The sequence below is a fragment of the Bactrocera dorsalis genome, chromosome 3, assembly GCF_023373825.1.
Source record: "Bactrocera dorsalis isolate Fly_Bdor chromosome 3, ASM2337382v1, whole genome shotgun sequence".
NCBI classification, from domain to species: domain Eukaryota; kingdom Metazoa; phylum Arthropoda; class Insecta; order Diptera; family Tephritidae; genus Bactrocera; species Bactrocera dorsalis.
The window spans coordinates 47,322,948-47,346,684 of NC_064305.1; the positions used below are offsets into that span (position 1 = coordinate 47,322,948).

At 39.8% G+C, this 23,737-nt stretch overlaps 1 long non-coding RNA gene across 1 annotated transcript; it reads left to right on the forward strand.

The window, feature by feature from the left end:
* Window positions 1–18,604: 18,604 nt before the first annotated feature.
* On the forward strand, window positions 18,605–23,404 carry LOC115065920 (uncharacterized). The gene is made up of 3 exons (XR_007422183.1): window positions 18,605–22,645; window positions 22,732–23,074; window positions 23,148–23,404. It is a non-coding gene; the product is annotated as an uncharacterized LOC115065920 (long non-coding RNA).
* The last annotated feature ends 333 nt before the right edge of the window (window positions 23,405–23,737 follow it).

Consider the following 23,737-nt stretch of genomic DNA (forward strand, 5'->3'; position numbering starts at 1 on the left):
CGTGGCGGGTCCCAAACCCAGCGCACAACCCTATGCAGGGGATGTTTCGCCTTCTCACGTTAGCTTGCCTTCAAACGGATGTTCTTAGGCTACCCAGAGGATACTTGGTCAAAGACCGGAAGTCGTGAGCTGCTTGAGTCACATGTAAAAGAATCATTTCTGGCCATTCCCAAGTGAATGGCAATCAGAGAACTTTCCTCACTTGCGTGAATTTCTATACATGACTCCATCCTTACTATCTTGTTGCAGCTAAGATTCGCACCCGCCTCTATGCAGCAAAAAACGCACGCCAACAAACACAAGGAAGGTTCGACGTCGAGAAGCTGCAATCACAACAGACAGCCGAACGATTCTCTACTCAGCTTGCACTCCTGCTCTCTGAGAGCACTCGTCAACAACTCGGTATAAGGGAACTGTGGGACGGCATTTCCAACTCCTTACGTACAGCTGCAACCGAAACCATTGGTTTTCGGAAAGTGCAAAAGAACAGCTGGTAATACGAGGAGAGATGTGTCGCAGCGGAGAGAAAACAGGCTGCCTACCTCGCAACGTTACGATCGACCACAACACGTTCGGGATGGGATAGATACCGAGAGTTGAAGAGGGAAGCGAGATGCATTTGCAAACAGAAGAAGAAAGAGGCCGAAATGCGTGAGTACGAACAGCTTGATAAGCTGGCCGACAGGGGTAATGCTCGAAAATTCTACGAAAAAATGCGGCGGCTTACAGAAGGTTTCAAGACCGGAGCATACTCCTGTAGAACCCCCCAAGGTGATCTAGCCACCGATGCCCAGAGCATACTTAAATTATGGAGGGAACACTTCTCCAGCCTGCTGAATGACAGTGAACGCACAACACCAGGAGAAGGCGAACCCGATACCCCAATCGATGACGATGGAGCAGACGTTCCATTGCCCGATCATGAAGAAGTTCGAATAGCAATTAAGAACTGATAAGGAGCATGCATCAACTTCTTTGTAAAATATGGTCGGACGAAAGTATGCCCAACGATTGGAATCTAAGTGTGCTCTGCCCAATCCATAAAAATGTAGACCCCACAATCTGCGCCAACTACCGTGGGATAAGCCTCCTCAACATCGCATATAAGGTTCTGTCGAGCGTATTGTGTGAACGATTAAAGCCTACCGTCAACAAATTGATTGGACCTTATCAGTGTGGCTTCAGACCTGGTAAATCAACAACCGACCAGATATTCACCATGCGCCAAATCTTGGAAATGACCCGTGAAAGGAAAATCGACACTCACCACCTATTCGTCGAAGCTGCTTTCGACAGCACGAAAAAGAGCTGCCTTTATGCCGCGATGTCTGAATTTGGTATCGCGCAAAACTAATACGGCTGTGTAAACTGACGTTGAACAACACGATAAGCTCCGTCAGGATCGGGAAGGACCTCTCCGAGCCGTTCAATACCAAACGAGGTTTCTGACAAGGCGATTCCCTATCGTGCGACTATTTCAACCTGCTTCTGGAGAAAATAGTTCGAGCTGCAGAACTCAACAGAGAAGGTACCATCTTCTGTAAGAGTGTACAACTGCGGGCGTATGCGGATGATATTGATATCATCGGCGTCAACACCAGCTGCTTTCTCCAGACTGGACAAGAAAGCAAAAGAAATGGGTCTGGCAGTGAACGAGGGCAAGACGAAATATCTCCTGTCATCAAACAAACAGTAGTCGCACTCGCGACTTGGCATACACGTCACTGTTGACAGTCATAACTTTGAAGTTGTAGATAATTTCGTCTATCTTGGAACCAGCATAAACACCACCAACAATGTCAGCCTGGAAATCCAACGCAGGATTACTATTGCCAACAGGTGCTACTTCGGACTGAGTAGGCAATTGAAAAGCAAAGTCCTTTCTCGACGAACAAAAACCAAACTCTATAAGTCGCTCATAATTCCCGTCCTGCTATATGGTGCAGAGGCTTGGACGATGACAACAACCGATGAGTCGACGTTGCGAGTTTTCGAGAGAAAAGTTCTGCGAAAGATTTATGGTCCTTTGCGCGTTGGCCACGGCGAATATCGCATTCGATAGAACGATGAGCTGTACGAGATATACGACGACATTGACATAGTTCAGCGAATTAAAAGACAGCGGCTACGCTGGCTAGGTCATGTTGTCCGGATGGATGAAAACACTCCAGCTGTGAAAGTATTCGACGCAGTACTCGCCGCGGGAAGCAGAGGAAGAGGAAGACCTCCACTCCGGTGGAAGGACCAAGTGGAGAAGGACCTGGCCTCGCTTGGAATATCCAATTGGCGCCACGTAGCGAAGAGAAGAAACGACTGGCGCGCTGTTGTTGACTCGGCTATAATCGCGTAAGCGGTGTCTACGCCAGTAAAGAAGAAGAAGATATGATTTTACTTTTAGGGCTTTTCCCCATATCTGGACGCTGAATAGCGCGACTGACTTTAGTAGACCAGCTAATAGTCGTCTTCTATTTCGCTTTGGCCCGCGGGTATTGAGCATTAACCGGGTCAAGGCTCTCCACACTTTTGTAGCTTTTTCGCATGTGTACGCTAAATGTTTCTTAAAGGACAGCCTTGCATCAAGGATAATTCCCAAGTATTTAATTGCCGGTTGTGTCGTGATGCTTACACCCTTTGTATTGAACGTGGCAACTTCGCGGACTTTTCTTCCAGTGATTAGTACCGCTTCGGTCTTGCTCTTCGCTAGGTTCAGTCCGTTAGTTTCAACCCAATCGCTTATTAACGGTATTGTGCTGTTGGTTATCGAAACTATATCGTGTATGTGTTTTGCTATAACCACAACAGCGATATCGTCTGCGAAGCCAATAATATGAACGTTTTCGGGTACTTCCAGTCGCAGTACTCCATCGTACATGACGTTCAATAGTAGCGGCCCAAGTACAGATCCTTGGGGTACTCCACCAGAGACTTTTATTTTTTAGAGCCTTCGCAAGTGTTGTAGCACAAATTTCTTTCCTCGAAATAGCTTACTGTTATGTTGTAAAGGTAAAGAGGCACAAAGGAGTTTTTTAGTGCACTCAATATACTGTGCCAGGATGTCGAGTTAAATGCATTCTTTACTTCCAAGGTCACAACTAGAAGCATCTTTCCATCTTTTCCCGCTTTTAGCCCGTTCAGCCAGGGTCTTTACTAGGTTTACAGCTGCAATTGTGGATCTTGCCTCTCTGAATCCGAATTGGTTGGGTGATAACCTACCGGCGTCGTCGATTGCCTTGGTATATGATCCGCTCCGGAACCTTTCCAGCGGAGTCTACCATGCAAAGGAGCCGGAAGTAAGATGGTTCTGTCATTGGTTTGTTAGGTTTCGGCAATAATATTAAGGCAACACCTTTTCCATATGATGGGAAAGCGTCTTTCCTGGATGCACGTATTATACATAGTTCGAAAGGGGCCTATGTTTCTAGCAATCGCTGTTTTTAGCGCTATATTCGGAATTCCATCTGGTCTCGGGACTTTAGATGGGTTTAACCGTTTGCATGCTTCTCGGACTTCTTCATTCGACACAGCCGGAATAACCTGGCTTTGTGGTACTCTCACGATCTCCTGATGGAGTGGGGGTCGGATAGGGAAAAGGACCGAGACTATTCTCTCAATTGTTTAGGGGGAGGTTGGCATTTGCCCGCCAGTGCGAAGTTTTCCCATTACTGTTTTATAACCGAGTCACCAAGCGTTGTTTTCAACATCGTCGCACAGTTTAAGAAAGTATTCCTGTTTGCTTTTTTTAATTGACTATTTTAGCGATTTTCTTTTGTCCTTAAAGTGTTTTTGGAGAGTGTTATATTCAGGTGTACCACGTGACCTTTGGTATAAGCGCCTTGCTTGCTGGCATTCTTTCCGTAATCTGGCGATTGTCTCGTTCCACCAATACACGGGGGGGTGGCGTTTGTTATTAAACTCTCAAGGCCATTTTATTACACGGCTCTTACTTCTATTTATACTAACTAGTATGTTTACTTATTACTAGTTAATAGTTTGTTTAGATACTGATTTGTATTACATTATTTGTTTTGGTTTGTTTACATATGTATTGTGTGCTTAGATACATTTTCTTTGTTTTAAGATAAGGTTGTTGTGGTATTCAAACTCAAGGTTGTTTTGATGCATTTTCTTTTATGTTGTTTCAATACATTTTGTTTATATCATGAGGAATACGTTTCTTAACTCGCATATTTTATTACTGATAAGTGATAATATGATTTGAATTCGCGAAAGTCATCATGGTACATGTGAAAATAAGTTTTGAATAATCATTTTTATTATATTACGATAGTTTGTTATATGCATATGTTATGAAGTATACACATAAGTATACATACACATATACAATATATGTCAAATATAGGAAACAATTAAAAATGTATGCAATTGCACCTGTATTCATAAATATGTACAAAACGAATTCATATGAATACAGATGTTTGCATATAGACGTATAAAAATATAAGTAAAAGAGCTAACATACGTCTGTAATAGCAATACATATGTATGTATGTATGTATATATAGTGATGAGCAAAAGTGTTGGCACAGCAAGATACTTTGCTTTTAGCACTGGTTTTTTACCACTTACATATATACTATAAATCAGCGTTGTCCACGGCCTATGCGCACAATAGCGCACGGACAGTGCCAGACACCTCACACCAACATGTCGCGACAAATGTCTGTGAAAGCCCGATTGTGCTACTGTATTCAACTTCTTAGGCAAACAAAGCAGAAGTTTGCGATCAGTTGACGCTAGAATAACCAACCAAAGCATAACGTGCACACAGTCACGTTGGACAACACTGCTATAAATACTGCGGGTACTGCGTCAAATACTTTCAGAGCTGGAGTGTTTTAATGTTTGTTTGATGCCAGAAGATATTTAGTCTTGCCTTTGTTCACTACCAAATCCAGTTTGAATCTATCTAATACGCGTTTGGGATTACTAAATAAAACTACATATATGCTAATCCAAATGTAAATTTAATAATTTTTTAATACTTTATTTACAACCCTGATCCGGACACACATATGCTCTCTGCATAAGCGCTTTTAAATTACGACTAAAACGAAAAAATTTAAACTAATGAAAAAAATTAATAAAAAAAATAGAAGGAAAATGCAAGAAGCTGAAGGAGTACAACAAGTGTGCAAATTTGAAAAGACAAAGTTTTATTTTTTTTTCATATTTCGATCGTTTTAGTTTAGTTTCTTTTAAAAATAACATACTAAATATTTTTATTTATTTAGAAGAGAAATAAATATAAATAGTTATTCCACTTATATATAGAAGAAGAAGTCGCACGGCGCCAGATCAGGTGAATACGGTGGTTGCGGAACGATATGGTTTGAGTTTTTGGGGAAATGATCACGAATTACGAGGGCAGTATGGGATGGTGCATTATCGTGGTGTAAAAACCATGAATTGTCTTTCCACAATTCCGGCCTTTTTAGGCGGATAGCGTTACGCAAACGACGCATAACATTTAAATAATATTCCTTGTTGACTTTTTGACCGGTTGGAAGGAATTCATAATGCACAACAATCGAAGAAAACAGTCAACATGACCTTGATTTTTGAGCGACTTTGGCGCAATTTTTTTGATCTCGGCTCTCTTTTGGCGACATTCGCTCGTTTGATCGGTTGTTTCGGGGTTGTAAGCATAGATCCAAGTCTCATCGCCAGTTATAATGCATTTCATGATACCCTGGTAGTCCGAAAGCATCGTTTCACACACTTTAACGCGACGCTTTTTTCCCAAAAAATTCAATGTTTTCGGTACCAGTCGAGATTTGACACGCTTGAGGCCCAAAACATCCTTCAAAATGGTATTGACTGAGCCTTTCGATATGCCAACTTCATCAGCAAGGTCTCTAATTGTTAATCGACGGTTTTTCAACACCAAATCTTTGATTTGTTGAACGTGAGCTTCGTCGGTTGAGGTTGATGGTCATCCTGGACTCTCTTCGTCTTCGACACGTTTACGGCCGGCTTGGAACTCACTATACCTCTTGTAAACATTTTTTTTAGACATAGCCTCATCACTAAAGGCTTTCTGCACCATCCTCAACGTATCCGCTGCAGAAAATTAATTCCGTAAACAAAATTTAATGCTAATTGTTTGCTCAACAAATTTCGACATCGCAAAAAACGAAAAACTCACTTTTAGCAGCTCACAAAACGACACGTATCTCAAACACTAATGAATATTTTGACATGAAATTTGACATAAAAGTGACTGACAGTACAACCAACCTAAAAAAAAAATAATTCTCCAAATCCTTCGACGCGCGCAGTTTAAATTCAAGAACTTATTTTTTGGGCACAGTAGTATAAACTAGGGATGTCGGAAATGGAATAAAGTATTTTATTTAAAAATATCGATGTATAGGTATGATATGGAAAAAAAATATTTGGCCTAATCTACTTTAATTAATCATCTTACCTTACTAGATAAATACTAACCAATAGACATAATTTTTAATAAATCAAGAACAACAATTAAAACATTAATTATTTATTAATCAAACCAATATTTATCTGATACAGACATAAGAAAAACTCTTTGATTTACATGCTCTGCTGTAAGCCAACTTCTGTTATTGGGTACTGCGAGATTCACAGCAGATGCCACTCTCTCCGAGGAAACCGAGGACGCAGGCGATATAAAATATTTTAGAGCTATGTCGAAAAGGACTGAGGTAAAATGACGACAATCAAACCAGAATTTTGTTGGATTCTCTTTTTTGGGTATTATAGGCTGATCTAGATATTGCTTTAGATCGCTAGGCATACCATCACTGGTTGAAGTTGAAAGTAAAAAGTTTGTTGAAGCTGCAGCAATATCTATCATAATTTTTTCATGTCCGGACCACAACGACGGCGAAGATTTTTCGGAATTTGAAATTATGGTAGTGGGTCTGAGTTCAGGCGAAAGTTGTCCTCTACGCCTATGTTCTAAACGTATTTCTTTTGACAGTTCGGTCATTGCAGTGGAAACAGCTAGCGCTGAACTAATATGAATACGCTTAAAGCGTGGGTCTAAAATTGTTGCTTTGGTCAGATGTAAATGCCGCTCTAGTGGTTCTAGTTTTGCAATAACTAAATTCTTCTGAACAGCAATACCAAATTCGGTGAAAGGTTTTACTTGTTCAAGGCCTGTCTGAAGTAAGTTTGCAATGGGAATCACCAAACTTGAAATCACGTACTGATCGCCGCTAATTTCTTCAGTAGCTTGCTTAAATGGGGTAAGCAATATTATCAGATTTCGTATGACAACTAACTCTGAAGAACAGTGTGCCCCCAATCCTTTTGTAAAAAACGCAGGAAAAGATGTTTTCCTTTTCTCCTTTTTCGCCTGTTGAGTGAAGTTGGGGCGGTTGATATTCCTCTGCATTACGCTTCTATTATTTTATGTAATTTGTGGGAGTAATGCAGAGGAGTATTTGTTTGGATTAAACAGTTAGTATAAAAACGGATTTAGAATTTTTTGATCATAAAAATATCGTTTTATACCTTTTCAATACTTATAATATTATATCGATACCTCGATATATCGAAACAATAAATATAGCTCAAAAATATTGTTACATTAAAAAAATTATATCGATGTATCGATATTTTTTCGACAACCCTAGTATAAACTCCCAATTATCTCTACAAGGTTGAATAGTTTCTTTGTTTCAGTGTTTAAAAAACCGCAGTCGAAGTAGCAGAAGTCGCAGGGTGTCGACTAAGTCAGGAAGTACTAGAGAATATACTGCTGGTCAAATTGAATCCAAGCTTTTTGGACTCAGCGATTGATAACTTATCTCTTTTTCAAGATGACGAAGATTTTGAAAGTTTATTTTGAATAATATTGTACTTTATGAAAAAAATGAATTAAAAAAAAACAAATTATCAAACTGTTTGATTTATTAGAATACAGGGGGAGCAACAAACAGCATAAGCAGCAAAGTAAATCTCGACAGCAGTAGCGACTGCGACATGCAGCGACTTGCAGAATCGAAAGCAGCAGCAAAGCAAAATCAAAAATTTTCAAACACTGGCGACTTGCAGAAGTCGAGCAGTTGCTGCTGCTTCGACTTGCGTTGCTTAGCGAAAGTAGCAGCAAAGAAAAATTAAAACTTTTTACGCGGCGTCTGCTGCTGCTGATTCGCTTTTCTCGGCGATCGTTTTCTGCTTTTGTTTTGACCGTGCCTTCTGTTTTTTTTCAGAAGCAGAAGCAGAAGCAAAATCACATGAAATGAAACTTACTGCAGTTTTTTAAACCCTGTTTCTTTATATAGCTGAACATATTCCGTGTTACTGGTAAATTGCTTGCGATATTGTTGTGGATGGAAGGCGGAATTATTGAAAGTTCAACCACTATAGGGCTCGTAATTATTAGGATGGGTCGATTCCGGACTTTTTTCGATCCGAGATTTCTAATAGTGCGGAAAAGTTGCCTTAGTACTTCCAGATTCCAATGCAACTTTTTGTTTTGAGATCGGATTGCATCTTTAACCCCAACTCTGTCCTTGAAATTTCGGAAATTCGCCTAAAATCGTGAAATTGTCTACCTAGCGCCTGAAATACGCATCTCATGGCAAAATGTATAAAACAAAAGTTATTTGTCACGTCATTTGCTACCGAAAATGTGATCATGGCCGTAGGACGAACCGTTCCCGAGATACGAGCGAAAATGCGGCGCGCCACAGCGCAAGGTGAAAATCGGCTTGCGGCCACACTTCTTGACGTTGATTTCGCCGAGTGCTGTCACTTATATTCTCTCAACAGAACACAGAACTCAAAATGTCTGTATCTAAATATAAATTTAGACAGAAATGTCCTGTGTTTGGCATATATTCGTACAATCTCTCTGAGTCCCAGTTAATTACTTACCAGGATGTTCTTTTGTGTTATCAGTTTGAAAGATTTCGTATAGGGCGACTCCAAGGCGACAAATATGAACCTAGGAGGAAAGAGGTTACAGAAATAGTTGCAAAAAAGGTTGAAAATACTTTCAAAAAGTCATCTATTCCGATAGTTTCACACACCAGAGTTATACAAATGCTCACCACATACCATAAGAAATTTCTGACTCTTAAACAAATGTTTTTAAGGAACCCACTATTTTTGAGCTCTAAAAGAGACGACCTTGTCTCTTCTGCCGAAAAATTATTTGACATCGCTGCTTGTAAGTGCATTTGTTTTTCTTCTTGCACTTGTCCAAAGGAAAGGAAAGTTCCTATCAATGAACAACCATTTCTCTTGGACCAGAGAACCAGAAGAATTGGGCGCATTGGAAGTGTCGATCTACCTGAAACAAAAAAGAACAAACAAAGAAAAATGAACGTAAAGAAAAGCTTTCAAAACGTCATTCAACATCAACACTTACCAGAAAAGTATCAGCTAGAACACGTGACCATTCAGATCACCCAGACTCTCATACAGACGACAACATTGTAGGTGCGTCGCACATGGATTCTTCCAAAAACGATGCTGTTGATGAATTTTCTCTTCCATCTTCTAAAACCAAACAAAACACACTAGTATTAGAACACACTGCTTCAGCTGCCCAAAGATTAGGAGTAAGTGATAGAGCAGCGGCCTTGATTGTTTCATCTGCTTTTCTGGATGCCAAGAAAGCAGGTTTGATAACAGAGGATCAGGCTAGCTTTGTCACTGACAAATGCAAGATTAGTCGGGCAAAAAAAAAGTGTTGGAGTTAAGCTCCAAAACAACGAAAGTATTGACTCTGTATATGGGCTGTATTTTGACGGCCGCAAAGACAATACACTTACACAAGTCAGCGAAGGTGAAAAGTACTACCGCGACACTGTCAAAGAGGAACATATTTCTCTTATAGCAGAACCTGGTTGTCATTACTTTAGCCACGTCACTTCTCCTTCCGGGTCAGCTGAGGATGAGACGCAAGCTATATGGCAACATTTACAAGACAATTCAGTTGATGTGGAACATCTAGAAGTTGTCGGTGCTGATGGCACCAACACGAACACAGGTTGGAAAGGTGGAATCATTCGGAAACTAGAAGTAAGAATAGGTAGGGCATTACAGTGGGTTATTTGTTTTCTATATTTCAACGAACTTCCATTTCGTGCTCTTTTCGAACACATAGATGGTGTCTCAAAGAGTCCAAATACATTCTCTGGCGACATAGGTAAACTGCTCCCTGATTGTGAGAAGTTGCCTGTTGTCAAATTTGAAAGTTTTCCATACTGCCAATTACCTTCTGAGGTTATTAATCCGACCCAACTTAGCACAGACCAAGCTTATCTCTATAAAATATCAGGAGCTGTTATTTCCGGCCAATGTCCCTCAGATTTAGCGTCGATGCATCCACGTAACATGTGCAAATCTCGCTGGCTCACCTGTGCAAATAGAATTCTGAGATTATACATTTCTACTGACAAACCAACAAAGGAAATAAAGATTTTGGTCAAGTACATTCTTACAGTTTACTCACCTTTGTGATTCTGACTAAGATTCAACAGTTCAATCAAAGATGGCTCGCGCCATCTCTATGCTGCAATTCAAAGGTCGAGATACTTACCTGCTAAACTGCGCAAGGTTGTCGATTCATCCATTCAACAGAATGCTTTCTTTGCTCTTTCAGAAAACATTTTGCTTAGTATGATGACTGACGAACGGATAGAAGTCAGAAAGTTGGCCCTTGAACGTCTTCTGGCAGCCAGAGAAGCAGAGTCTGACACTGTAAATGGAAGGGTTAAACGTTATAAAGTGCCAAAGCTGAATTTCAAAGCAAATAATTATTACGATATGATTAACTGGAAGACTATAACCTTGACTGTTCCACCAGTTCTTTGTTCAGTTTCTAACGAAGAACTCATAAAAGGGCTGTCGGGAGACACTGCAGAGGTATGGAAATTTATTGAATTCCCCTCTCACACCATGGCAGTCGAGAGAACCGTCAAACTGGTGACAGAGGCATCTTCTAAAGTTATCGGCCCCCAATCTCGTGATCGTTTTATACGCTCTGCACTGAAATCTAGGCAACAAGTGCCAAAGTCGCGCCGCCTTTTCGCTCGTATCTCGGGAACGGTTCGTCCTACGGCCATGATCACATATACCATTTCGGTAGCAAATAACGTGACAAATAACTTTTTTTTTATACATTTTGCCATGAGATGCGTATTTCAGGCGCTAGGTAGACAATTTCACGATTTTAGGCGAATTTCCGTAATTTCAAGGCCGGAGTTGGGTTTGAAGATGTAATCCGATCTCAAAACAAAAAGTTACATTGGAATCAGGAAGTATTAAGGCAACTTTTCCGCACTATTAGAAATCCCGAATCGAAAAAAGTCCGGAGTCGACCCACCCTAATAGTTTACAGAACCTCCGGTGGAGTGGAAGATCCGCTTCGTCCAAGTCCCCAAGGCTCCTTTACATACCTCTCACACCCAAAACCTTATAGAGAGTTGTCAATCGTTCATTGACGTTAGTTCGTAACGTAATTTTTGGTTCAGACGCCAATACATTCAATCTCGGGCAGTTCAGATATTTATCATAAAGGCACTATTCAAATATATTGTTGTTGTTGTCAGAAGCTGAAAAACAATAAACCCGCGGGGCCGATGGATTGCCGGCCGAGCTATTCAAACACGGCGGCGAAGAACTGATAACGAGCATACATCTGCTTCTTTGTAAAATATGATCGATTAAAATTTAAGTGCGCTATGCCCAATCCATAAAAATGGAGACCCCACAATTTGCGCCAACTACCGTGGGATAAACCTCCTCAACATCGCATGAGCGTATTGTGTGAAAGATTTAAGCCCACCGTCAACAAATTGATTGGACCTTATCAGTGTGGCTTTAGACCTGGTAAATCAACAACCGACCCGATATTCACCATCCGCCAAATCTTGGAAAATACCCGTGAAAGGAGAATCGACAAACACCACCTCTTCGTTGAGTTCAAAGCTGTTTTCGACAGCACGAAAAGGACCTGCCTTTATGCCGTGATGTCTGAATTTGGTATCCCCGCAGAAGTAATACGGCTGTGTGAACTGACGTTGAGCAACACCAAAAGCTCCGTTAGGATCGGGAAGGATCTCTCCGAGCCGTTCGATACCAAACGAGGTTTCAGACAACGCGACTCCCTGTCGTGCGACTTCTTCAACCTGCTGCTGGAGAAAATAATTCGAGCTGCAGAACTAAATCAAGCAGGTACAATCTTTTATAACAGTGTACAGCTGCTGGCGTATGCCGATGATATCAATATCCAGCCGTTAGTTCTGCTTTCTCCAGACAAGGAAGCAAAATAAATGAGTCTGGAAGTGAACGAGGGCAAGACGAAATATCTCCTGTCATCAAACAAACAATCGTTAGCTCGGGACATAGCTCTCACGTCACTGTTGACAGTTATAACTTTGAAGTTGTAGATAGTTTCGTATATTTGGGAACCAGCATAAACACCACTAACAATGTCAGCCTGGAAATCCAACGCAGGATAACTCTTGCTAACAGGTGCTACTTCGGACTGAGTATGCAATTGAGAAGTAAAGTCCTCTCTCGATGAACAAAAGCCAAACTCTATAGGTCGCTCATAATTCGCGTCCTGATATATAGTGCAGAGACATGGACAATGAAAACAACTGAAAGATTTATGGTCCTTTGCGCATTGCCCAGGGCGAATATCACATTCGATGGAACGATGAGCTGTACGAGATATACGACGACATTGATAAAGTTCAGCGAATTAAAAGACAGCGGCTCCGCTGGCTAGGTCATGTTGTACGAAGGGACGAAAACACTCCAGCTCTGAAAGTATTCGACGCAGTACCCGCCGGGGAAGCAGAGGAAGTGGAACACCGCCACTCCGTTGGAAGGATCAATTGTGGAAGGACCTGGCCTCGCTTGGAATATCCAATTAGCGCCACGTAGCGAAAAGAAGAAACTACTGTCGCGCTGTTGTTAATTCGACTATCATCGCGTAAGCGGCGTCTACGCATGTAAAGAAGAGGAAGATATATCCATTGAGCTAAAAATGGGAATGATCGCTGAAATAAGTTTGTCTTGAAAAGTCGGATTTTCTTTGAGCTTTTCAAGAGTCCATAAAGCGAAGCGATGTCGCTTGGGACGGTCGAGTAGCTTCAGTTCTTGCACAATCTGTGCTTTGAACGCCAAGTCGTTTCATACGTCATACATTCCACGGTCTTCGCGTACACTCTCAGCTACGGCTACTATATTTTCTTCTCTACGTGCTGGACGTGGTCTATTCGATCTAATACTATCCAATAATGAATGCTGGTTCTCAAGATGGGTGATAGTGTTTCGAATAGTACGATCAGTATGCCGATTATATGTACCAAAAGTTGATCGAACAGAGCAAATCACATTCTTTACAGAACGTGAATTTATGTAATAAAGTTGACGATTTTTTAAAGGTGTTCAGGAGTGTGTCTTCCATGATGAAATACCAAATAATACTGAACAAAAATGATATGACAGCTTGACACGACTCTTACGTGATCTGTCAAAAAAGACTATAGAAAAAAGTACTTCTACTTGAATCACCCTTTATATGTTATCTACGGTAACTGCCTTGGCTTTCATATCAATAAACGTCAAAAATATTGAAATTTTCACACACAATCTCTTGTTTGGTTACCGTAACATTTGTTTGCACCATCAGTTGATTACATTTTAAAGCATTTTCTTATACCCGAGACAGACATGTAGTAACAATACCATATATGTATGGTACAAATACCATATGTGTGTCACCATATTAGCAATGTAGTATTTTGCTGGTAAAAATACTATGATGTTTCATTGTCGTATTTGTATAAACACAGCTAAAAACAGGTAACAAACTTTGCTGAAAGCTTTTACACAAAAACTCTTCGAAATATGAGCAATGTAGTATTTTGCTGTTAAAAATACTATGATGTTTCATTGTGGTATTTGTATAAACACAGCTAAAAAAACAGGTAACAAACTTTGCTAAAAGCTTTTACACAAAAGCTCTTCGAAATATTTTGTCAAAATGACTTAAAAAATTAATTAATGAAATGGAAAAAAAAACATTTTTCCCAATTTTTCTTCCGGAAAAGCAGGAAGTGCCTTATTTTATGTGAGGATTTAGAGAAACTTTAACCAAATCGCATTTTTGCGTTGAAAATAGATTAACTTTAGAGTATTTTAAATAATAGAACCTATTTTTTTCATTACACACATCAACATATTTATTGTTTACAATTTTTTTTAAATATTTAATGCCTATGAAACAAAGCTAGTATTTGAGTTTACTACATTGTCATGTGTGTCACCAACGTAGTAAACAGAATACCATAATATCTTTACTATGGTATTGTTACTACATGTCTGTCTCAGGTATAAGAAATATTTTGGTATCCTGTGGCAATCTTGATAAAAGTAAAATCTTCAGTTCGCAAAGCTTTTCCCCACACGTGTGGTGAAAAAATAATGTAAATAGAAACAGTTCATTTCTATTCAAATTATATTTATTCGTTGTTGCGTCAAGCGACTTATACGAATATATGTTCAATTTAAAATGAAAATAAAATATGAAATTAGAATTAATTACTTTTTTTGAAATGCATTTTATATTCGAATTATACTTTCGTTGTACTTACCCTAATAATATTAAATATACTTACCTTAATCTATTTCTTTAAGTTAACGAAATGAATTATACTTACCTCCTTTTTGTACATACATATATACTAACATTCCAACTGTTTTTTCCCGTTAGCTTTAAGATTTAGGCTAAGTCATCTAGTTGCTGAAATAAAGAGATGAATTGTAATTAGACCGCAATCGAATCCGCACGCGTTTTCCTTTCTCGCTAATTTCGCCGTCGCTGTTTTCGGAAAAATATAATATTCGAGATACAGGCAATTGGTTGATTGTGAAGTGAAATATTTAAAATACATAATTATACAAACACGCATCCCAAAATTAAAAAAAAATAAAAATTTTATTCTCAAAAACTCTTGAGAAATTTCATGGCGCCCGAGCAGGGACAAATGCGTGATTAAAAAATTTTTAGTACTTAGTTTAAAGTGTATAAACAAGTGAACTAAATTCCTGTCGCAACCAATTGCCAAGGTTATCATTTTCGGTTTTCGAATTTTCGGTTTGCACGGTTACGTGAAAGTGATCGAAAAAACAAAAAAAAAAAACTAGTCAAGAAAACTAAGTTAAAAAAAGGGGGATTAAAAATCCAAATATACATATATACATATGAGTATATGCAAAGTGCGTGCAGTGAAAACCTATAAAACAAACATATATACATATCTACATACACAGTGCGTGCAGTGAAATCTGTAAAAACAAAAAATTTATACTTACATACATACATATTTGTAAAGTGGAGTGCTAAAAGACATACTTACCCATATACTTACCTCAGCCTAAAAAAAAAGGAAGTATTGTGGAGAGCGTGCACATTCATATATACATACATACGGTAATAAATACATAGAGTGGGTTGCTAAAAGAAGTTCGTGAGAAAAAGTAAGAAGAAAAGGTGGTACAGTGCAAGGTGAATTTTTCATGCGGTACAGTGGTGGGCGCAAATAAAAGCTCAAACGGTTTTGCCCTAAAACAAAAATAATAATAATAATTGCATTACAGTTGAAAGAAAATTGTGTTACAGTTTCAAAAAAAACTGTTTAAAGTGCCGCATAGTGAAAAAACCGGTAAACTTAAAACCGTGGTGCGATAAACCGTTGCTATCATCCGTTGCTGCGGTAATTACTTCGCTGCCATCACTTTGCGATCATCGCTCCGCTGCTACCATCCCGTCGCTGCTGCTATAACTCCGTCGCTGCTGCTGTCGTCGCTTCGCTGCTGCCATCCCGTCGCTGCTGCTATAACTCTGTCGTTGCCATCACGTCGCTGCTGCTGTCATCGCTCCGCTGTTCCTATAATTCCGCTGGTGCCATCACTTCGTTGCTGCCGTCTATCCGCTGCTGCTTAAGTCGTCGTGGGAATGAGCTGCCGCTGCATCCTGTGCCAGAGGGACGTAAGCGCCGGCAAACAGCCGACGCACCAGGTAACGAGTGCGAATTATTGAAAGTGGTGTAAACAAAAAACAATAATAATAATACTGCAAACGCAAACTTTCAGTTTTTGGCTCTCCCTTTTTCACATTACACGCCTATTTATACATACATATATATATCGTTTTCTACATATTATATATATACATATACGTTTTATATACATATATTGAAGTGAATGTGAAGGGATTTTGGGATTGCGGATTTGCCTACATTAAGGTGCGACCTTTTTGTAAATCGCACCATTTTAAAATTTTAATTCGGTCAGTTTTTTCGCATATTATCTCGTGTGTTCGCAAATTTAATTCTTGGACAATATTTTTTCGCGTTAAATTTTCGACTGTGCTAATGCTCATTTTGCATAACTCATCGGTTTGGCTTTCGTATACTTGGGAATCGATATTATTATTTTTTCGTTTTGGTAACCGATTCCAAATATATTTGTTGCCAACCTTCATTGCTATTGGTTTGGCTTTCGTATATTTGGGAATCATTATATATATATTTTCGTTTTCGTTATCGATTCTTAATATATCTGTTGCCAACCCTTGTAGTCTTTTTTTTCGGAAATTTAATTTCAACACGCAAAATGAGCAAGCCAAAGCCAACTTTCTCCAAGTAAGGAGCTAATCGACTTAAAGTCATTAAAGCGTCAAAGGACGGTGGCAAAAAATAGTATTTTGCGAATAAAGACGGGCCTTTTAGAAAAAACTACATATGTCGTTAGATCCAATTGAATTGGAATGTCGGCTCGACATACTAAATTCGCATAGCGAAAAATTAATGAAATGCCAATCTAAAATTGAAGAGATTGATGAAGACGACATGGCCCGAGGGGAGTTAGAGGATATAATTGTTGAAACGAAATCAATAATTATTGATAATAATAATTAATAAATAATAATATTAATTAATTATAATTAAAAATATTTTAGCCAAAAATCGAACGTCAATTGCCGAAACATCTTTCGTAGCTTCTCACAGCTCAAGGCTCCCTAAAATGAATTTGCTGAAATTCAAGGGAGAATATTCAGAATTTAAAAATTTTATGAGTTTGTTTGAGAGCTTGGTTCATAATGATCCAAATATCCCAGATATAGAAAAATTTAACCACTTGGTAAATTGTCTATCTGGAGAGGCTCTGGGAACAGTTAAAGCGTTTCAGATGTCGGATGAAAATTACCCGAAAGCGTTGGCAAGTCTCAAAAAAGTTTATGATAATAAATGTTTGATATTTTTCAGTACAATATCTAAACTTTTTGAGCTGCCAACAATCCCAAAGCCTTCTGCGCCTTCCCTGTGTTCAATGATTGACGAAGTGTCTGCGGTATATGATTCATTGATATCGCTGGGTGATGAAAAACAAATAACGAACGCAATAATCATACACATTTGTGATGACAAAGGTTGACCCTGCCATCCGATCCAAATGGGAAGAAGCGCTTGACTATGACAAATTGCCACTGTGGAAGGACTGTGAAGCCACCCTAAATAGGAGATACCAGCAACTATCAGCGGAAGGAGCATCACACTCTCGAACGAAGCCCATACCAACAAGCAGTGCGAGTCATGGGAAACACCCACATATGGATAGGACCAAATCGGCGCTAGTTGCTGAAAATAAGAGGCAGCCTCTTTGCCAACAGTGCAAATCTAAAGACCACCATTTGACTGCCTGCCCCACCTTCAAGGCTCTTCCGGTGCAACAGAGGTTCGAGTTCGTCAAATCGGTACCCTTATGCATAAATTGCTTGCGTAAGGGACATACCGTTTCCAAATTCAGAGCGGATCGATGTCGTGTGTGCAATCGATCGCATCACACACTGTTGCACCAATATCCAGTCTCTTTCCCCGCTGCACCTCATCTGCAACCATCCACCACACATGCCATGCATACAGCCAGTATGCCGGATCGGGTCATGTTGGCAACAGCAGCAATTCTAGTGAGGACCAGCTGCGGAGATTACCTGCCTGCGAGAGCCTTGCTGGACTCAGGCTCCGAGGTCAACTTTATGACGGAGGACTTGGCACAAAAGTTGCGGATTCGACGTCAGCACAAAACATTAAGTGTAAGAGGAATTGGCAATTCCAATACAAAAGTGGGGTCAAAACTAAGCGCGTTTGTCAAGTCGCGGTTAAATAATTTTGAATTTTCGACGGAATTCTGGGTAATGCGATGCATTTCGGCAAATCATCCAGACCATAACATCAATGTTAATGGCTGGAAAATTCCGCACAATATTGAATTGGCGAATCCAGAATTCCAAAAATCTAAAAAAGTGGAGATCCTATTGGGTGCTGAAACATTTTTCGACCTTTTGGCGGTTGGCCAAATTAAAAGTGGCCCTAATCAACCAATGCTACAGAAAACCCTTTTAGGGTGGGTTGTGTCTGGCAAATATGCCAGCAATCTAAGTCCTCCTCCTTCTGCAACTAGCACATTATGCCAATCTGAAGATGACTTAACGTCAATTAATTCGGTGGTCCAAAAGTTCTGGGTTTTAGAAGAATTACATTCAGAAACAAATGGCATCAAATTCACACAAGAGCAAAAAGAGTGTGAAAAATTTTTCGTGAAAACAACTCAAGTATTGTCTTCAGGGCGGCTTTAAGTCAGAATGCCATTTAAAGCTGACCGTAAGTTACTCGGTCACTCTTATGAAACCGCAGTTCGGCGGTTTCAGGCCCTGGAGAGAAGAACCTTGAAAGATCCAGAACTTCGTAAAATGTATCTGGCCTTTATGAATGAATACAGAGCGCTGGGTCACATGAGCCCAACAAACAATAAGATCCCGAGGGAGCCACACTATTTCATTCAATGCGTTTTAAGACCCGAAAGCACAACAACCAAATTACGTTTTGTTTTTGACGCATCGAGTCGTACTTCATCTCAAATTTCATTGAATGAACTTTTGACGGTAGGCCCAACCATCCAAGAAGAATTGTACTCAACTCTTCTTCGTTTTCGTCTACACAAGTACGCTTTAACGGCAGACATTACTAAAATGTACCGCCAAATAATAATGCACGAAGAAGACAGAAATTGTCAGCTTATTGTGTGGAGAGAGCATCCTTCTGAGCACATTCAAATTTTTCGTCTTAACACCGTAACATACGGCACTGCGCCTGCTCCATTTCTCGCAACACGGTGTTTGCAAATGCTCAGTGATGCCAATACAACTTAATACCCACTCGGTTCATTGGCCATTAAAAGAGACTTTTATGTCGATGTCTTATTGACAGGATCTGAAAATTTTGAGTCTCTAGATCTTATAAGAAGTGAAGTAGTTAAAATATTAAACTCGGCAGGATTCACTTTAACAAAGTGGTTTTCGAACCACCCTAAATTTTTTGACAGTGATTGCACTGAAAAGTCATTAAGTTTCAATGACAAAAATTCAACTAAAACACTAGGAATCCACTGGTTGCCGAAAGAAGATTTGTTTCGATTTGTTTTGGATGTCAACTTTAATGATCTGCGAGCCACTAAACAGAACATATTGTAAGTCTCCGCTCACCTTTTCGATCCTCTTGGATTATTAGCCCCACTAGTTACCAAAGCAAAAATCTTATTGCAAGAGCTTTGGATTCAAAAACTAGATTGGGATGAGTCGATTCCATTGCGCCTCAACACTAGCTGGCAGAATTTCGAAGCCAACCCACTGCAGCTCTCGCCAATTAGCATTCCTCGGTATGTAAACCTAGAGTCGACTGCTACATGCCAAATCCATGGCTTCTCCGACGCTTCAATAAGAGCGTACGGATGCTGCATATACATACGAAGCCAATCTGCTAGTGGTGTCAAATGTATGCTGCTTACTGCAAAGTCTAGAAAGGCTCAGCTGAAGACCAAGTCTCTTCCGCGTCTCGAGCTCTCGGCAGCACATCTTCTTGCCCAATTATGGTCACGAGTTGCACCAATGTTGAGTCGACGATTCGAGAAAATTACATTTTGAACAGAGTCTGAAATTGTATTGCACTGGGTAAAAACGCATCCATCTTCATTAGAAACCTTTGTCGTAAATAGAGTGTCCGAAATCCAAGAGTTGACTGACAATGTACATTGGCGACATCTGCCAACAAAAACAAAATCCTGGGGATCAAGTGTCTCGGGGTTGTAACGTGGACGAATTGAATAATTCTATGTGGTTTGGCGGTCCACAGTTCCTCCTAGAAGACCCTGCTTTATGGACAATTAACGCTCACTTCCAACTCTCCCCAGAAAACGAAGCCTTAGAGAAGAAGAAAAACGCTGTCACATTTTCTGCAAATGTAAAGGATAACACTATAATGGAACAGATTGAAAAACTCTCTTCTCATCAAAAGTTGCTTCGTGTGGTCGCATATTTATTACGATGGATCAGACGACCAAAAATGCCTACTGTGGGAAGAGCTCTGACTGCAGACGAATTAAACTTGAGTTTTTTAAAAATTGTCCAGGTGACTCAACATTCTGAGTTTGCGAGCGAAATTCAAAAACTGACTAAAGGCACGACGCTACCCGCCAACTTGCAAAAACTCAACCCGTTCTTGCATGAGTACTCGGATACGTCGCTTTCTTTAAATTAATCCGAGTAGGAGGTCGCCTATTAAATGCACCTCTCCCATACGATACCAAATTCCCATTATTACTGAATAAAAATTCACATTTCGTTATCACTTATTTACGGTTCCTGCACTTTCGAAATCACCACGCTGGGGCAAAAGCGTTGGTTGCGTTTCTTTGAGAACGCATATGGCTAATTAATGCCAGAGAAGCTTGCAGTAGAACCGTAAGAAATTGTACACACTTGTTTCATTACAAGCCGAAGTTGCAAACCTAAATAATGGGAAATTTGCCAGTTGAAAGACTTCGAGCTTTACGACGCTTTCTGATATGTGGCGTAGATTTTTGTGGTCCCATATATACAACGTTAAAAATACGTGGTCAACCACCCGTAAAGACTTATATAGCAGTTTTCGTTTGCTTCGCTTCAAAAGCAGTACATTTAGAACTAGTCTCGGACCTGTCTACTAGTTCTTTTATTTTCGCCCTCAAAAGGTTCATTGGTCGCCGAGGGATGCCACAGAAAGTACTCAGCGACAACGCAACAACTTTGTCGGCGCCGACCGCAAGCTGCGCGATCTGAAGAAGGCGTTTCTAGCGCAAGCCCCAGAACTAATGGGGTTCGCAGCCGAAGAAGGATTCAGCTTCGGCTTTATACCACCCAGGGCACCGCACTTCGGCGGATTATGGGAGGCGGCCGTGAAGTCTGCCAAGCATCTGATCGTTCGCGCATGCGGCAACGCTCTACTAACGACGGAAGAGCTCTCACCGCTACTGGCCGAAGTGGAGGCCATTTTGAACTCGCGTCCCCTAACACCGTTGAGCCAGGACCCCAACGACGGAGAAGCACTAACTCCAGCGCAGCTTTTAATCGGTTGTCCTCTGCGAGCACTGCTACCAGCACAAGTGCCAACGGACCCAATTCGTTGCTGCGAGAGATGGCAACTTGTTTGCTGTCTCAAGCAACAGTTTTGGCAACAGTGGTCCAAAATATATCTAACGAGCCTTCAGGAGCGCAACAAATGGCTCCACCCCAAACGCAACCTGCAGCCAGGCGATCTCGTCCTCGTTCACGAAGACAACGTGCCGCCGCAGCAGTGGGTAATCGGCCGCGTCGGCGCAACCGTCGAAGGCCAAGACGGCAAGGTACGAGTGGCAGACGTGGCAACCAAGGCGGGCACCATTAAGCGCCCAATTCATAAACTTGCACTACTGCCCATGGATGTTGAAGGATCCTGATCCTGTCAAGGTGGCCGGTGTTGCGTCAAGCGACTTATACGAATATATGTTCAATTTAAAATGAAAATAAAATATGAAATTAGAATTAATTACTTTTTTTGAAATGCATTTTATATTCCAATTATACTTTCATTGTACTTACCCTAATAATATTAAATATACTTACCTTATTCTATTTCTTTAAGTTAACGAAATGAATTATACTTACCTCCTTTTTGTACATACATACATACTAACACTCCAACTGTTTTTTCCCGTTAGCTTTAAGATTTAGGCTAAGTCATCTAGTTGCTGAAATAAAGAGATGAATTGTAATTAGACCGCAATCGAATCCGCACGCGTTTTCCTTTCTCGCTAATTTCGCCGTCGCTGTTTTCGGAAAAATATAATATTCGAGATACAGGCAATTGGTTGATTGTGAAGTGAAATATTTAAAATACATAATTATACAAACACGCATCCCAAAATTACAAAAAAAAAATAAAAATTTTATTCTCAAAAACTCTTGAGAAATTTCATTCGTTAAAATGAACGCTTCTGCAACATTCATATATACAAGTATATCAGTTAATTAATAACAAAATTTATAATTTAACTTTTTTTATAGTAAACCAATCCGCGATCGAGATACTCACGAGTAGCTGAGGCTTATGTTTCATTTTGCCAAGCACACCCAGAAATGGGTACTAGGAAAAATTGCCCAAAAACGCCTCAACAAATGAGGAAATTATGGCAACAGCTGGCAGATGAACTGAATTCTTGTAGAGGACGAATACGAAGTGCTCCAAAATGGAAAGAGGTAAAATTTTAGTTTATGTTGAAACATATGTATGTACATACATATATTCGTTTATTTATTATATCGCGTTAATTTGTAAATGTTAGGCGTTTGGAAAAGCCAACTTCGCACTCGTGCAAGGCAAATAAAAATGAGTCAACCGCTCACAGGTGGAGGTCCAAGCTTCAAGCCGATTACCGAATTTGAAGAAAAGGATTTATCCACATTTGGTTCGGCTGCTGTGGATGGTATAAAAGATGTCCAAAGCCTTGGTTTAACGCCAACAGAGCTGTTGACCGTTAAATACGTAAAATCAACAAATGCATCAACCACGGGTAGTCCTCTGCAAATATGCAGTCCCGTACCAACAACCCCAAATTCCGAACAAACAGCATTTATATCAGAACCATCGACACCATCTACATACCCATTCTTAGTTTGGAAAACCAGGTGAGTCTTCATTATGATATCATTACAAAATATTTCCATTTTTTTGCAATTTGTTATTATGTTTTTTTTTAAGGATGCTTCAACTTCGCTTTTATCACGAAATGCACGTAAAAAACTTATCAGCACTTTGATAGCTGATACATCCAAAAGGTAATGCTGCTGAAGAGGAGAGGCGACGGGGACATCGTAAAATGGTGCAGGCCATCCAAGGCCTAACTAATTCCATAACGGAATTAATAAAATCTAATAGTAATAATGTAAAATAATAATAATTTCTAAAGTTTGATTAAAATAATAATAACTTGTGTGCAATATTTTTAAATTAATATTTATTGAATTTAATAAGTTTTTTTTTTGTTTTAGATAAAAAAAATGGAATACAAATTTCAATGTGTTTTCTTCTAACGAAAAGATAAATAAATAAACATACACTGCAAGTAAGTACTGTAGTTCGAAAGTCGAATAATGAGAATATTTTCTAAAAAATCTGGAATATATTTCAAACAAATTAGCTTAAATTAGTATATTATTATTTGTACTGCAATACTTGCCCCGTTTTCATAAAAGTTTCTTTCTCTGTTGAATTGGGAAACTTTATTTCTCCTCCTTTCACCTTCACAATAAGTTTTGCTACGGCCGCACACTGACTCATGGGCAAATTGG